Raw genomic sequence first — 17,879 nt, forward strand, 5'->3', positions numbered from 1 at the left:
TTTCACTCTTTAATGACACTAGTTTGATTTGCAACCTTGGGTAGTTGACTCACTCTCTTATCCCAAGGTCCTAATATATCTAATGTTGGTTTGCTCTAAAAACGAGTATCTGATTGATTTTAGTGTAAATTTTAGTGTACTTTCTTATTTGTCTTCGAAGGGGGTATTGACGTATGAATATGATGAGACTCTCGACTCATTAAACCGTGCAGAACAATGCTATAAAAAAAATTCAATTTCTTATGCAAACAAGTCTTATTCTACACATGTATTATTTCACATATTCATGTATTCATCAGTGCATATAAAGTCATTCAACACTTTGCATAACCGAAAGTTCCTTTTCTCAATATTCCCTAACAACTATTGAACCAAAACAAAGCAGCCTACAACTATTTCGACAGAAGGAGATATACAGTTTATCAGCTTTTCTTTCAACAAAAAATTCTTTTATGAGAGAAAAACTAAAGCATTTTCTTAAAAAATAAATTTTAAGACATCAAATTTGTTAGCATAATAATGTTGCATATCCTAATTTAGCCCTTGGGACAAGTTCCCCCCCCTTTTGGTCCACAAAGTCACTTGAAAAACATGGAAATGGGTCACTAACGCACAACTGAAAGTTCATTTTCTCAATATTCCCTAACAACTATTGAACCAAAACAAAGAAACCTACAACTATTTCGACAAAAGGAGATATGCAGTTTATCAGCTTTTCTTTCAACAAGAATTTCTTTTATGAGAGAAAAACTAAAGCATTTACAAACCGTAAGGTTATCTGAAAAAGGTACATGTTACACACATGTTCATCTATTTGACATATATTGACAGGAAGTGTAGAAAGGATCACCTTTGGTTCTTTCTAGATTCGCTTGGGGATCTCTGTGCGGTAAGAAGAACTCCTCCTGACTGGCTCCAAGATGATTCCTGCACAAAAGAACGATTGTGACGTTAACTAAAGAAGCTCGAAAGCCAAACATGATACTGAGGAATATTAAACTTTATCATGTCTTAGTCCAAGACCATTAGTATTGAGAATCCCAGAGAGGGAGGTATTGGGTATTCTAGCAATAGCAACACGTTTTTATACATTGAATCCTTGCCTCAAGAGCATCATAAAATGTCATGAACCTAAACTTGAAGTCTGATTTTTTTTCAAAACTAAAAGAAACTCACAGCACGAAAACTGAAACTTTGAAACTTAAATATATATAATCTGAACTTACAAACCATATTATTCAGAGGTAGGATTAAATATGAGTGAAAAAGGGTCTCTTCATAGTGAATATATAGTGAATACGTACTCATATCACAAGTGTTTGTACTAATATCATTGATTCTGATGATGAATTAGTAAAATGGTAAAAGATACAAGTTGGATGGATCCCATTCATTACATAAATGTATATTGAAAAAATAAAATAAAAAATAGATGTCGTTGATCAAGAATGACATGCACTATCATATTGATGGGGACATAATTTAAGTTTATAAAAATGTCAAGTTCAAACGCAATACACATTTTGATCATCAACCTTTATTAATCACAATTGTGTGATTCAGCAACATAGTATTAAAGAGATATGCCTTCCCATGCCTACAGTGAAATGTCTGGCAAAATAAAAAACAATAAATAGTGAGTTTGTCTTAAACTACAAACAAAAATAGGAAAAAAAATTCACGTATGGAAAAATTGCAATCCGCAAGCTTGAAATTTTTATTATCACACCCACATAAAACAACAATGTGTATTAGCTGAAATCTTAATGCATATGCAACGCTACATCTCACGTTGATTTAGCAATACGTTGATCTTAATTACAATTATTTCTTCACAAAATGCCAGATCAAGAGATATGCCTTCCGATGCCTACAGTGAAATGTCTGGCAAAATAAAAAACAATAAATAGTGAGTTTGTCTTAAACTGCAGACAAAAACAGGAAAAAAAATTCGCGTATGGCAAAATTGCAATCCGCAAGCTTGAAATGTTTATTATCACACCCACATAAAACAACAATGTGTATTAGCTGAAATCTTAATGCATATGCATCGCTGCATCTCATGTTGATTTAGCAATACGTTGTTCTTAATTACAATTATTTCTTCACAAAATGCCAGATCACTTGCTAAGGCTCGTTCCATCCTTGCCTAGAAAAGCACGGAAGACATCGAAAATGTTAAAATCAATCTATCAACTTGAACATTAGGACTTTCTATGGCAGCTTTCGGAGGGAATAGTAGGCATAAAAAATAGATGTCATTGATCAAGAATGACACGTACTATCATATTGATGGGGACATAATTTAAGTTTATAAAAATGTCAAGTTCAAACGCAATACACATTTTGATCATCAACCTTTATTAATCACAATTGTGTGATTCAGCAGCATAGTATTAAAGAGATATGCCTTCCCATGCCTACAGTGAAATGTCTGGCAAAATAAAAAACAATAAATAGTCAGTTTGTCTTAAACTACAAACAAAAATAGGAAAAAAAATACACGTATGGCAAAATTGCAATCCGCAAGCTTGAAATGTTTATTATCACAGCCACATAAAACAACAATGTGTATTAGCTGAAATCTTAATGCCTATGCAACGCTGCATCTCAGGTTGATTTAGCAATACGTTGATGTTAATTACAATTATTTCTTCACAAAATGCCGTTGCGGATTCCAGAAATGTTCAGCACGTTAGGTTGAGTAGCTGTTTAAGGTTCATATACCAATCATTCTAATTTCTATATCAGTACTACTACTAATCACGGGAAAAGAGCGTTGAGCTCCTTACTAATTAGAAAGAAAAGAGAGCATAGGGAAGGAGAACTCCAAATTTATGTAAACCATACCACTTAAAATATGGAGCAGATCGACATGGCCAGAGGGACATGAAGGCAGGAATTTAATTTTGGTGAAGGGTTAATACGTTTGCATTATTTTAGCTTTTTTTCAATATTGATGGGCTAAAAACAAATTATTTTTTATTGAATTGAGACTTCTGTGATCCATATCAAATTTTTGAAAAATTCTTCGGCGAAAATCACATGGAAAAATTTTTGTCGACGCGTTTCGAACCAACCAGTGTGGTTCATCGTCAGGACAAGTTGAATGAGAAAATCTGGCTATGCACTTTAAATAGAGAGGGCAGAATATCCACTGACTCAGATAACTCGATAAGGTAACAGCTAAAAAGACAACAGCTAGATTTGACCTCATAACGGCTAGTTTGACCATGATAAGGGGTATTAATTTATATTATTTATTTATTTTATTTATATAAAAGAAATTTCAGTTATTAATATAGAATAAATTAATATAATAAGTAAATCATAAAATAAATTAATTACAAATCAACTAATTTTAAATATATTAATAAACCTAAATTAATTTAAATTAATTTAGGTTTATTAATATATTTAAAATTAGTTGATTTGTAATTAATTTATTTTATGATTTACTTATTATATTAATTTATTCTATATTAATAACTGAAATTTCTTTTATATAAATAAAATAAATAAATAATATAAATTAATACCCCTTATCATGGTCAAACTAGCCGTTATGAGGTCAAATCTAGCTGTTGTCTTTTTAGCTGTTACCTTATCGAGTTATCTGAGTCAGTGGATATTCTGCCGTATCTATTTAAAGTGCATAGCCACATCTGCTCATTCAACTTGTCCTGACGATGAACCACACTGGTTGGTTCAAAACGCGTCGACAAAAATTTTTCGATGTGATTTTCGCCGAAGAATTTTTCAAAAATTATTTTTTATATGAAAATGAAATATGTGTACATATAACACATACGAAACAATAGAAAGAAAATGGGAAAATATAAAAATACCCTGATAGTGACCTATTTGTTTCCAGTGATAAAGATCTTGAAGAAAGATTAAATCAAGGAATTTATCACTAAATATAAAACACACTATGTCAAGCAGGTTGTGGTCAGCTGGTTAGATCAAAACAATAGCAATGCTTAGACCTGGGTTCAAAACTTTCTGAAGACATGTTTTCTGTTCATATGGGTCAAGACAAAAGAAACAAACACTCTTCAACAACAATACTCAAATCTATTAGATGATGGCCTGTAGCAACCATCTGTAGACATGTTCCCTTGCTTCTGAAGACATGTTTTCTGTTCATATGGGTCAAGACAAAAGAAACAAACACTCTTCAACAACAATACTCAAATCTATTAGATGATGGCCTGTAGCAACCATCTGTAACCTTACTTTTTGTATTTCGAATCTGAACAGTGACTTTATACAAATCACCATTCCACATTTATTATATATATTCTGCTACAAAATTTCAAACGAACCAAAGACCATCACTCACTTTTGGGCTTCTAATCTAAACACTCGTTGCATCCAGCCCATGCGTGGGAGATATATATCTGTACATATAACACATACAAAACAATAGAAAGAAAATGGGAAAATATAAAAATACCGTGATAGTGACCTATTTGTTTCCAGTGATAAAGAAAGGTATCCACCGAGGATTGCAGGAGACAGAGTATTTGGATCCACTGCTGAGGTCAATGTTATAAGCTTCCCATCAAAGGTGATGGTAGATGAAGCTTGGTAGATGAAGCTTAGTGCTTGCAAAAAAGCTGCCAAAAGCCAGGGAAGAAGAATAGCAACAACAACTGTCAAAGAAAAAGAAGTGAAAATATCTTCGAGAGTGACAAAAGAATTGGAAAAAACAGTAATGCAACTCAAAGGGCCAGGTTCAATGCACAGCAGAATTGGAGGTGAAAAGAAGGCAACTCAAATATTTGGAAAAAGCAGTCAACTTCAAATCAACGGTTGAAACTGTCAAACTTGATCAAACGGTTCAGGTTAAAAGCGTTGACAATTGTTGATGCATAAGAAGGCCTATCTGCCTAAAAATAATAACTAAATTGTGAATTTTATAAATTTTATTATATATATAAATGGAGTGAGTATTTTATAAATTTTATTATGTTTCTTTAAAATATTTTAAAATCTGAAATTAAATTAATATATATGAATTCCACTAATAATCCACATTTTATAACCACAAAGTAGTTTCTGCAGACAGTAGTTGTCTAGAATTCGGTTTCTAGTTAATATAGAGTGATATTTTGATTCCCTATATCCCACTCAATCTAATGAAACTTCAATAATTTTGAATGTCACTTGAAAATAGCCTGTAAAATGCAGAGACCAAATGATAATTTACTTAAAAATAAATCTGAATCGTGGTCCAAAAAAACTGTTGGCCACAAAAGAAATACATATCTACAATCTTCAACTTAGTTTTTATTTTTTATTTTCTTCTGAATTATGCCTCTATCTCAAACCGATGTTACTTGAGTTTGGTATACGGGATAAAGGCTCACGATCCTTGGCCATGCCGGAAAGGAGTTTCGTTACTCCACTTTCATCCGCAGAATATACATACAGAGAGCATGACCCACCAACGTGGCATTATACACATTTATTGATGAATTGAAAAACAGAGGTGCAAAATTCATCTTCAATTCTTCTTTAGCGTAATTTGGCAATTGGAGTACCCAGAAATGAGGAAAATCTAAAACTTAATCCTTCCTCTCTTTGACTCTGCCACACGGTAGAATTGACGCTGCATCAGTTGCATGATAAGTAATCCCATAATAAAGGTTTGGTCGTAGGCAGGCCAAACTACCAGATTGAACCCATCTCCTCCGAGCTTTATCTCAGCAAATCTCACCTGCTTTGTCTTTGCCTGCAAAACCACATTTTTTTTCTTCAGAATTTTGCATCCACACGCCACAAAATAGTGTGGAGAGACAAGACATGAGGCATGGATTGATGTGAAACAGACCTCTCCAACGACGTTGCCAGAGCTGTTTAGAATGGTGAATGAACGCTTGGCACGACAATAGATAGCAATTATTTATATATACCTTGCGTCGCACTGTGTGGAGAGTCGTTCCAGTGGTGTCCATGACAAGGGTTTCGCTCTTCTGATCGGAACAATAGTTTTCTACTCTGAAGACGAGGTTCTCGCTCGGATTGTACACAGTGAAGCCGCTCCCACTGAACACCAGGGATTTTTTCTGAACTATTAATTTCGTGGAAGAGCCTTTGCAGAAGTTATCGTTTACCACAACACGGCCTGCGAATGATGGGTAGTCCGGATGAATTTTGGAAGGTTTGAACTTTCAATTCAAAAATTTGGGCGCCCATCTGTGCAGCTTGTTATGAAATTTGCGCAGACAACTGTGGAGGTTGAACTCCTCCGCATAGAATTGACATTAAATACATGTGGGTACATGTCATTAACTACATCTGAGAGGGGGAAGTCTGATCAGTGAACCATGTTGCAGCCCGTGCGGTTTAGTTGCCAGAAAATCCCTATGCGTCGATGGTATGTAGGGGAGGGACGCCATTCCCTGTGCGCCCTTCCCTCCACCTCAGCTACGGTCAAGTGGACGCCACTCCCACTTGTACGACAATTGCCTTAACGTGTCCTTCCACGTGTTGTGGTGGGTGGTGGGTGTTAGCGTTGAAAAAACCTAATTTTATTATTTTCTTTGGTTGCTTCCACTTATTTGCCGCGATGTCTGTTTTGCTCCGTGTATTCTCGGCAAAGCCCTCCGCTGATGATGGCACGGGACGGCTCCATTACCTGTGCACCTTGTTTGCCATTGTTGACCTGTTAACCGGGCTAGTTTGCTTGCACGCACTCGTTAACGAAACAAGGTTTTTGTTGTTCTTGTTTCATTCCCCCCTGCAATTGTTGTTCGTTCTGGACCGCCGGGGGTTTACAAATACCTTGGTGGTTGTTTCATTCATGTGGCCTGTTGTTTGGAAAGGAGTGAGTACCAATTTCTAGCCAGTTCGAGGTCGAAGGTAAATTTACAGGTTTTATGGTTTTTGTTTCGAATTGTCTTTGAATAGTTATGCCATTGGATAATTTCCTACTTTTTTATGTTTTCCGAGTTGGTTGCAGGTCTCGTGAGCTCTGAAGAAGGTCTGGTGAGCTCTAGAGAAGGTCTGGACATGGAACACGATTGGACATGGCTTCTATGTCTATCCGGTAGGAACAATCCTACCAGCCATTGCCCCTGTTTTTTTCAACACCTCACCTTCCTATTGGAATTTTTGTTATTTTTTCTCTTGGAGTTTCACGTTGCATTTCAAAGGGTTTTGCAGATTTAGGGTTTTGCAGGTTTAGGGTTTTGCTTATGCCTAATGTGAATGTATGAATTTTGAGGTTTAGGGTTTTACTTATCCCTAATGTAAATGTATGAATTTTGATGTTTATGCTATACATTAGATTTAACTGTAGCGTATTCCGAGATAGATTGATTTATAAGTTGTGTTGGTGGAAGATTGTTAATTGAGTTTTGGTATGGTTACATCGTTTATAGTTTTCTTTAAGACATCATGTGTTCCTTGAGTCAGTTATAATTTAATTTTTATTTGGTATATTTTAATGAACCACAAAGTTACTGGCAACAATTGTAACAAGTAAAAACATTTACTTAAGGCATTTAAATGTGGACATTTGAGCATGTTAAAGAGTAGCAATGAATTCAATTCCAAAACTTGAAATTGGACAATTGGAAATGTCAAGTATAGAGATTGACATTTAGCAAAATAAATTGCCAATAAAATTATAACAGAGGAAACCATTTGGTGGAGGTATGCTCCTGAAAGTAAACTAACAAGCTAGCCAGCCTTTTTCCTTCCACAAAATATAGGGTACCATCGAAGGGATCAATATGATTGACAACAAAAAGGTGGCTAAGTACATTGGAACTAAGCACTAGTTGTCACAGAGACTGAAGTTGAGCCATAGCCCCATAGAATATTTCGGAGCCACAATAACTAAACATGTAAATGATTTCTTTAGTGGTGCCAAAAGGAGTAGCATGAGTAGCTATGGTGAAGTAGAATCTGTCCTCCAAGCCAAGGCAAAACCAACAGTTCTCACAAATAAAGCATTGTGAACTTTTTAATGGATTCGAACTTGAAAGCAACACACTAATCAGATTGATTATGCTTACACAATTGTGTTTATGCATCTCAATCAAATCGTTGTTACAGGATGTGATAGATAAGGTGCTTGCAGCAAGCTACCTTTAGCAATAGAAAACTTTGTCCATCCTAACATTGGGGAGTTCATTTTGGTGATCTCTAGCCATCTTAGATGCCATTAAATAAATTGGTCTGGATCTGTTTTCTTTTTATGGTCAGAAATGTTGGGGTATGTAGGGTTTATGGTGCCAATTATTTCCAATGACAGTGTATGCATGGATGAATAAAGGGTCATTTTGGCCCCCTATTACGGACAATATTATAATGAACACTTGTTCATTTTTGCTCATGTTCACTATTGGATCAATTTCCTGTGGCCCTACGTTTTTGTCTGCAGGGGGTGAGTGTTGACCATTTCCTGCGTATTGCTATTTCGGTGGCTCTGAATCTTTGTTCTTTTACACTTTTGGTCTATGCTCTCATTAACAAATAACCAATTTAATTGAAAATTTGAGTTGAATTTTCATAAAGGAGGTAGTCCATTCAGGCTTTTACACTTGTTGTGTTTTGTTAGGTCTGTTAGTTTTAATTTTTTTTATTAGATTTGAGTTTTCAGATGCTATGTATATTTTTTGTGGTAATTTTGCATTTAAATATTTTGATTTCTTTTACTCGTACTTCTAGTATTGGTTAATTTTTTAGCGATTTTACTATATTGTAAATAATGAAGTTGAATGACTTGTTTCAGATTTGTTTCAGATTTTTGCTCAACAAAAATTAGGGTTTTTTTGTGTGTACTATTTGGAAAGATGCAAGATTTTTTGAGAGGAAAAAACCTTAATTTTTATTCATTTGTAATAGTTCAAAGTTACTTTATGTAGACACATTTCTGTTGTGTTTTCTTGATGTTTATGATTATCAATTCAATGATCTTTTTGCATAGCTTCCAAAGAGGATTTTTATATAATGTTCATCCAAAAAGGACAAGGAGTGAATAGACTCCTTTCATAATGCTGTGTGCAGCCAAACAACATCTAGAGAGTTCAAAATGTATAGTAGAAATGAAAGGGATGCAAGTAGTCAATTATCTTCCTTCCCATGCAAGGAAATCCTTGAAATGTTTTATATTTTAATTAGAGGTATTATGTGCATTATCTATTGTCTCATCATGAAGTATTGCTACAGTCTCATGAAATGTAAACTAAAAATGTTGTCATTGTTTCACTTGTGTAAACCATTTGGTGTGTATATGCATAACAGAAAATCCCATTTGCATTCTCAGGTAAGATTTCAACGTTATAATAGACTATAGATGTTCCTTCTAAAATGAATTTTGGCTACAATGCTTCACATAATATGAAATAAAACAACCTAGATTGTAAGCCAAAATGTTTATGTGACAAGAAAAAGATACAATCCATCCAAAATCCACATCATCATGTGGTTACAATCAAAAACATATGACAACCTTATTCTTTATGGCCCTGGGAATCTTGAGTGCCAAAACTCCTCGAGTTACCTTCTTGAGCTAGGTAGGTTGGCCTACCTAAAAAGGGTTGATTAGGAAATGGTTAATTGCTGCAATATGATTGAGTCCAATTTGCAGCTTCCAACCATGGAGGTATTGAGTACCCATACATCACATTTGCACTACTGACCCTTGCATTAAGTGGAGGTGTGTAATGAGCATACATAGAATTGACACCTCCTCTGGTAGGTATAAGGCAAGTGGATAAACCCTCAGTTTGATAGTGAGGCACTTGAATGTTTATGAGATCTTAAATAATGGCGTATTATCTACAATGGAGTCCAATGAGTTTGAAATAATCCTGGCTTCATCAGCTATGCTTGTATCATTGTCAACCATATTGATCATCCCTTGTTCCTTTTCAAGAATTTATTGTGTCTTTCTTGATTCCTTTTCCTGTCTTCCCATTTTTTTTGTTGGTCCTTAACATGCCTTGCTTTGTCTCTTTCAATCCTTTCATGTGCTTGACGTTGCGTTGCAACAATCCTTGTTGCCTTCTTCTTCTTTACTAAATCCTTCATTTTCTCTTTTAATTCTTTCATTTCAAATTTCTTTTTTTTCAGACTCAACTAACAGGTTTATATAGTCCTACAAGCTTCGACCCAAACGAAGACTACCTGGTGTACCTTGCTTTTTTTTCATTGATACTCTCTCTACTGGTAGCTTTAGGAACCAACCAAGTATCTTCTCCACCCCTCCCACCTGCGTGTCATTGCTTGGTACTTCCCTTTCAGTATCTGATGGAACTGATTGAACTATATCATTATCTTCACTTGATGCCTCATTATGCGCTTCATCTTCTTCCATTGGTCTATTGTCCATAAAAAATGAACATTTTCACTGTTCAATTCTGCTGGTTGAGAGGGCGTGTTCATGCTTTGTTCATTGGTTGTTAAGACACTATGTGCATTCATATTAATCATTGCTTCTGCTATCCATGAAGGTGGGGTTACTTGGCTTGGCAATGTCAATTGGTCATTGTCAACTGCATGTTCAACAATGTCATTAACAATATGAACAACAAGAGTTTCATGTTCTTGAGTTGGTGGAACAATCTCCATGTTACTGCCTATTTGTTCATGGTTACACTGTGTCTCACATACAGTTTCATCATCTTCATCATATAATTGTCCTTCAGAGAGGGAAATCATATTACCAGCTACAACCACATCATCTTGGTCATCTACTTCTTGCACTTCAACAATTGTTTGGGCATTCCCTTCTTCCTAACCATCCACGTGAAATGCATGGATACAACTAGTATCATGCATAAGAGCATCAGGGTTTAGTGGTCAGATTCCTGTCCTCCTAAAGCTAGCCTTGATATTTGATGGTGTCAAAGCCCTTTTAAAAGCTTTACTTACAAGCTCTGCTAGCTCGAACCTTTTCACGTCAACTCCTGGATTCTTCGCCATCCATGCAGCATGTTGCGACCTAAAATAGTTCTTGAAAGGGACAAACACACTAACATCAAGGGGTTGTAGTTTGTGAGTGGTATGAGTAGGAAATGTCAACAGGTCGATGCCTAAATTGTTTGCTTCCTCAATTGTTTATACAACCATGCGGCTCCCATGGCCATCTAATATCAATAGGTGTCTCTTATTAGGCAAGATGCCACCTAGTACCGATGCAACAAAGTGAAAAATCCAACTTAAAAATAGTTCTTTAGTCATCCATGCATGGGGATGTGCAGCCATGCATTCACCTGCTTCACAGTTCTATATATAATTTTTCAATTGATTTTTACCTTTGAATAGATAAAATCCTGGGATTGAAGTACCAATTGCATTGACACAACATAAAATAGTTATCCACTCCCCACTCCTAGGCAAAATCATTGGCACATTTATGCTCCCTCTCTTGGAAATTACCCGCATGCCACAATTCCTCCCTGCCTGTAAACCTATTTCATCACAATTCCATATATGGTCTGCTCCATAAGAATGTTTATTGTAAGCACTAGAAAGTGTGTCATAGAGCTTTTGCACAACTACAGGGTGCAAATTTAATGCTTTGTCTCTATCAAGGCCCTCAGCAGTATGCAATACAATTTCTTGATGCCCTTTCTTAAACCCAAACCACCATGATTGACCAGGAAACCCATCTTTGAATGGGTTTGGTCTCCCTTGATAGATTTGAGCAACTGTGGATTTGAGTTGTATCAACTCTAGCCCATGTCACATTTGGGCCATCTCTTTACACCACTCAACCACCTCGGCTTCCTCCTCCTCAATCATAACTGTAAGAGGCCCTTTACATTTTGTATGAGTCAGTCCATTTATCCAATAATGTATTGATGAGGGAGGAATACCATGTTTTTTGCAGATGCCTGAACTGAGTATCCACTAAACTCTATGTCATCAATTGCAACTAACATTTCTTCTTCTTTCCATCATCTTATAGCACTGATATTTCTAGTTGAACTTGCCCCTTGGACTGTTGTTGATGGTGGTTGTGTGGCTGATGTTGTGATAACATCAGCTTCAGTCGCATGGTCATCCTCAACAATATTCCTTCGGGCATTGTTGACATTGACATCACCTGTCATGTCCTCATTAGACAATGTGCATCACAACTGCACACCCCTTGTCACTCTCCTACCACTTCTCCTTGTACAAGCAACATAACTACCTTTTGCCATAGATGCAACAACCTGTAAAATTATTGCATGCATTTAGACAAGAATATTTGTAAATTATGCTTTCATACAAGGCAAAAGTACTTCTACTTTATTACAAGAAATTATCAACATGTATGTTAGTGTCCTTGGAAAATCAAATATACAGAATCATTTTGTTGTATGTCTTCAAAATAATCAAAAATTGTTTTTTTGATAACTTCTCTTTACACTTAAAATACCATGACTGTATTGATTGGTTTTGTTATGCATTTCCCAACAGAGCTCTTGTTTGGTTTGACCACTCAAAATATTGTTTTGGTGTTTTGATAACTTGTCTTTAGAGTTAAGATACCATGAGAAGATCTAGTAGTTACTATTGTTTGAATTAATTTGTTTAGACTCATGTTTGTTATCACAATTGAATTCATTCACGGCCCCCGCTGCCTCACCAAGTGGATTTGCATAATGCCTTCTAGGTATGTTCTAGGTCTGTTCTTCGATAATGAGGGTGAAGTTAGATAGAAATATAGGTTGTTATTTGGTAGAGGGTGCATGCATGTGTCCCCTCTAGTGTATTAGACTATTGGTTTTGTAGGTCTTCAGATCAGTGTCCAATTCAGTTAAACATCTAGTTAAGTTCTAAGTTCAATTTAGTTCTAGTTCCTCCCACTACAACCTATCCCTCTTAACATTCATTATCTTTTTTTTTTATTTTTTTTCTGTAAGGATGCACTTCTCTAGAAATGGATCTCTAGCTATCAAGGATTTATCATTGGCCAAACCAAGCATGGTATTTAATTTGACCAAGGCTCCAACTTTAAACCCCCTGAAGCACTCTTGATCACAACTTGGCACCATAACAATTTTTTTCCTCACGTCACTTACAATTGAAGTTTCTAGTGATGTAAATATTAATTTCAACTACAACTCTTACTTGTATCTTGTCTACATATATAAGAGAGGCCATGCCTTTTTCTTAAATCAGGAAAGCATATTATCAATTTGTAAAGTTTTGAGTAATTATTGACCTCATATATCAAATTAGATAAAGTGGATAGGAGTAATGAGGGTGCAGTTGGATAGAAATATAGGTTGCTGTTTGGTAAAGGGTGCATGCATGTGTCACCTTCAGTGAACTAGAGTGTTACTTTTGTAGGTCTTCAAATCAGCCTCCCATTTAGTTAAACATCTAGTTATGTTCTAAGTTCAATTAGGTTCTAGTTCCTCCCACTACAACCTATCCCTCTTAACATTCATTATCTAGTTTTTTTCTGTAAGGATGCACTTCTCTAGAAATGGATTTATGGCTATCAAGGAGTTATCATTGGCCAAACCAAGCATGGTATTTAATTTGACCAAGGATCCAACTTGAGACCCCCCTGAAGCACTCTTGATCACAACATGCCACCATAAAATTTTTTTTCCTCATGTCACTTAAAGGTTGAAGTTTCTAGTCATGTAAACATTAATTTTAACTACAACTCTTACTTGTATCTTGTCTACATATATAAGAGAGGCCATGCCTTTTTCTTAAATCAAGAAATCATATTATCAATTTTTAAAGTTTTGAGTAATTATTGACCTCATATATCAAATTAGATAAAGTGAATAGGAGTAATGAGGGTGCAGTTGGATAGAAATATAGGTGGTTGTTTTGTAAAGGGTGCATGCATGTGTCAGCTTTAGTGAACTAGAGGGTTTCCTTTGTAGGTCTTCAGATCAACCTCCCATTCAGTTAAACATTTAGTTAAGTTCTAAGTTCAATTCAGTTCTAGTTCCTCCCACTACAACCTATCCCTCTTAACATTCATTATCTAGTTTTTTTTTTCTATAAGGATGCACTTCTCCAGAAATGGATCTCTGGCTATCAAGGAGTTGTCATTGGCCAAACCAAACGTGGTATTTAGTTTGACCATGGCTCCAACTTGAGACCCCCTGAAGCATTCTTGATCACAACTTTCCACCATAACAAATTTTTTCCTCATCTCACTTACAGTTGAAGTTTCTAGTCATGTAAACATTAATTTCAAGTACAACTCTTACCTGTATCTTGTCTACATATATAAGAAAGGCCATGCCTTTTTCTTAAATTAGGAAAGCATATTATCAATTTGTAAAGTTTTGAGTAATTATTGACCTCATATATCAAATTAGATAAAGTGAATAGGAGTAATGATGGTGTCGTTGGATACAAATATAGGCTGCTATTTGGTAGAGGGTGCATGCATGTGTCACCTTCAGTGAACTAGAGTGTTGCTTTTGTAGGTCTTCAAATCAGCCTCCTATTTAGTTAAACATCTAGTTAAGTTCTAAGTTCAATTCAGTTCTAGTTCCTCCCACTAAAACCTATCCCTCTTAACATTCATTATCTAGTTTTTTTTTTTTTTTTTGTAAGGATGCATTTCTCCAGAAATGGATCTCTGGCTATCAAGGAGTTATCATTGGCCAAACCAAGCATGGTGTTGAATTTGAGCAAGGCTCCAACTTGAGACCCCTTGAAGCACTCTTGATCACAACTTGCCACCATAACAAATTTTTTCCTCATGTCACTTATAGTTGAAGTTTCTAGCCATGTAAACATTCATTTCAACTACAACTCTTATTTGTATCTTGTCTACATATATAAGTGAGGCCATGCCTTTTCCTTAAATCAAGAAAGCATATCATCGATTTGTAAAGTTTTGAGTAATTATTGACCTCATATATCAAATTAGATAAAGTGAATAGGAGTAATGAGGGTGCAGCTTTCCACATTTGCAATAGTTTGAGGCTAGTTGTGCCTTCTTTATGGTCCTTCATTCTGAAAAGTTTCCCCTTGGGTACAGCAACCTTCCAATAGGGCCCTTCCACTACTTCTTGTTCATTTTTTTATGTTATTTTCTTCCTTTTACATTGTTTTGTTTACTTTCTGATAATATTTCAAGAATGATCTAAACCCCCTTTTCCTTTTCTCCTTTCAACTTTTTCTTCACTTTATTTTGCAAGTCTTGTCTATGGTACCATTAGTCTTGATGATGTTTATTGGTGGCCTCATACGAGGTTTTCAGTTCCAACAGCCAAAGTTTTATTGCAAATTTGACCACTAATTGAGCAACTCATCTGAAGCTTCTGATCTATTTTACAGCCAACACAAGGACAATAAATCTATGCTTATCTTCCAATTGGGCTATAGTTTTTGTTTCTTATTATAAAATTTCATTAAGCTTTTGTTAAAATGTTTCTCAGAAAGAAATTGCCTTGTGAAATTATGGTTAAACAAATTTCAATTGAGTTGATCATCATGTTCCTACATATTTTTGCATGCTGACTTATGATAAGTTGCTATTTTAGCCTTCATGTCACTAGAGAAATGTCCAAGCAACTAAACTTCGGCTGCAATACCTAAGGTGCTACCATTGAAAGTTGGGGGATTTTCAAGTTATGGTGAACTCCCTGTTTATATGTAAATGAGGTGAACCACGTGCTCATCTTTTCTTAATGGATCTTGCAGGTAAATTTTTGTGCTTACATTGACTCCAGGAAGGATGATAGCTCTTAGTTGAATCTTCACGTTGATGTCAATGAATATTTTGCTGGCATACTTAGATTTTTATGTGATTTGTTTGAATCCCTATAATCATTCTTTGTCAAACTCTCATTTTTTCTTAATCCCTTCAATATGTTATGTTAGCTATGTGGTTCTTCAGGGTTTCTTTGTCCAAATCCCCATTTAACATGTTCCTATATTTTCACTCAACTTTTTATTGTTGCATGTTGCTTTTGTAGTTTAAACACGAGACTCTTGATGTGCTCAAGGCATCAAGCATTACCCTGCTTCTCTTCATCTAGTGACTGGAGTTGTTCCATTTAGTAATGGGTCTCATCCACCAGTTCTTTGTTCTTATCTACCAAATTTAAACTATTAATATAGTCCCATTGGCTTTCTATAGTGTTAGTCTTTAATATTTATTTATCCTTTAACATAAGCATTATGGACCTAAGAGAGAACCAAGAATAATCTACTTTGGTGTGTTAATTCATAAATCATATAAAAAATGCTAAATTTTGAATGTTAATTTCATAGAGATGCATGGCATTTCTAAGCTCATTTATGTTATGTACTTTGGTATTTGGAGTGGTATACTATAAATGCATTTTTTACATTCAATACTGATAGAAATGTATTTGAAACTTTGTCTCTAGGTTTGTTTGTTCATTGTGGATAGGATATCTAAATTGTTCAGATATGAATGAGAAGCCTTTACCTGGGTAATGGGTCCAAACGTCTCAATGACATTAAAGGTTTAAAATAGGAAAACTTTGAGAAGCCTTTACCTGGGTAATGGGTCCAAACGTCTCAACGACATTAAAGGTTTAAAATAGGAAAACTTTAAAACAGGAAAAACAAGCTCTATATGGATGTATCTTCAACCATCTATCTTGTGGAATATCTTTACTTCAAAGGTGGGCTTAGTTGAAATCCATGTACATGAATTGCAGTTCCATCTTCACGTCAATGTGGGTGAATATTTTGCAGGCATACTTCTTACATTTTGCTGCATTTTGTTTGAATCCCTACATCATTCCTTGTCAGACTCCCATCTTGTCTTAATCCCTTCAATGTGTTATGTTACCTAAGTGGTTCTTTAGGCTTTCTTTGTCCAAATCCCCATTCAACATGTTCCTCTCTTTTCACTCAACTTTTTATTGTTGCATGTTGCTTCTGTATTTAAACATGAGATTCTTGATGTGATAAAGGCAACAAGTGACACCTTGTTTCTCTTCATGTACTGACTAGAGCCATTTTCTTCATTAATTTGTATCATCTACCTGTTTTTTTTTTTAATTTACAAACTTGATACTATTAATATTGTCCCATTAGCTGTCTATATTGTTGGTATTTATCCATCCCTTAAAATAAGCATTATGGACCTAAGAGAGAATGCCCTAGGTTGTGTTTTGATTTTCATGAAACTAAAACTGAATCTATAAGAACTGAAACTGTAAGAAATGTGAGAGATGAAAATAGAACTGTAAGAAAAATGTGTTGTAAATGATATAACTAACTTGGATATACTGACAGCTATTTTGTGATGTTTTGTCTTTAAGGTTGGTGAATAGTTTGAAAGCATAACATGCAACTTCAAGAGTGGTTGAACTTTTATACTTTTTGGCACTTGAATTTAATTGGTGGTGAGGATGGACATGGATTGCAATGGCTTCATTTTGAATCTATGGTCTGGATTTAATCTGATGTGATCTAATGGTTGGGAATTTGTTATTTTTTGATCCATGTGCTTTGATTTGTTTTAATGAGAAATGCAACGAATTGGGTGTCATTTATTGAAGTTATTAGGTTGGATGTCATTTATTGAACAAAGTGGGTTTAAATTTTATTGGGTTGGGTGTCATTTATTGAACATAGGGGGTTTAAATGTTGAACATCACAACAGTTATGGCTGACATACATTCACTTTTATTATGTGCAGGTATGGATATTTATTTGTTATACAAAGCTTCAGTTCTAATGTGTGGGGGTTGAAGTGACTGCTACTTTGTACTTCTAGAACAAATCATTTTGGAAGCATTTATGGTTTTATCTGTTTTCTAGTTGGATCAATATAATTTGCACTTTTAAGTATTAAGATATTATTTATGGGTAGTTGTGGGCACAATCAATGTTTTGGGAAAATTTGCACATAAATTATACTTATTTATACTTAATGTTATTTATCTTTGTTTAAATATTGG

At 35.1% G+C, this 17,879-nt stretch overlaps 1 protein-coding gene across 2 annotated transcripts in view; it reads right to left on the reverse strand.

The window, feature by feature from the left end:
- Positions 1-855: 855 nt before the first annotated feature.
- Positions 856-17,879, reverse strand: part of LOC149182523 (MADS-box transcription factor 50-like) — a 237,188-nt gene continuing 220,164 nt past the window's right edge. For both annotated transcript variants that reach the window (XM_089418586.1, XM_089418585.1), the window contains one exon: positions 856-927. The gene's annotated coding sequence lies outside the window, so the exon portion shown is untranslated. The remainder of the gene's footprint in view (positions 928-17,879) is intronic.

Source organism: Pinus tabuliformis, chromosome 3_2, assembly GCF_031772625.1.
Source record: "Pinus tabuliformis cultivar Carrire ecotype Pingquan chromosome 3_2, CPIR1, whole genome shotgun sequence".
In the NCBI taxonomy this organism is placed as follows: Eukaryota; Viridiplantae; Streptophyta; class Pinopsida; order Pinales; family Pinaceae; genus Pinus; species Pinus tabuliformis.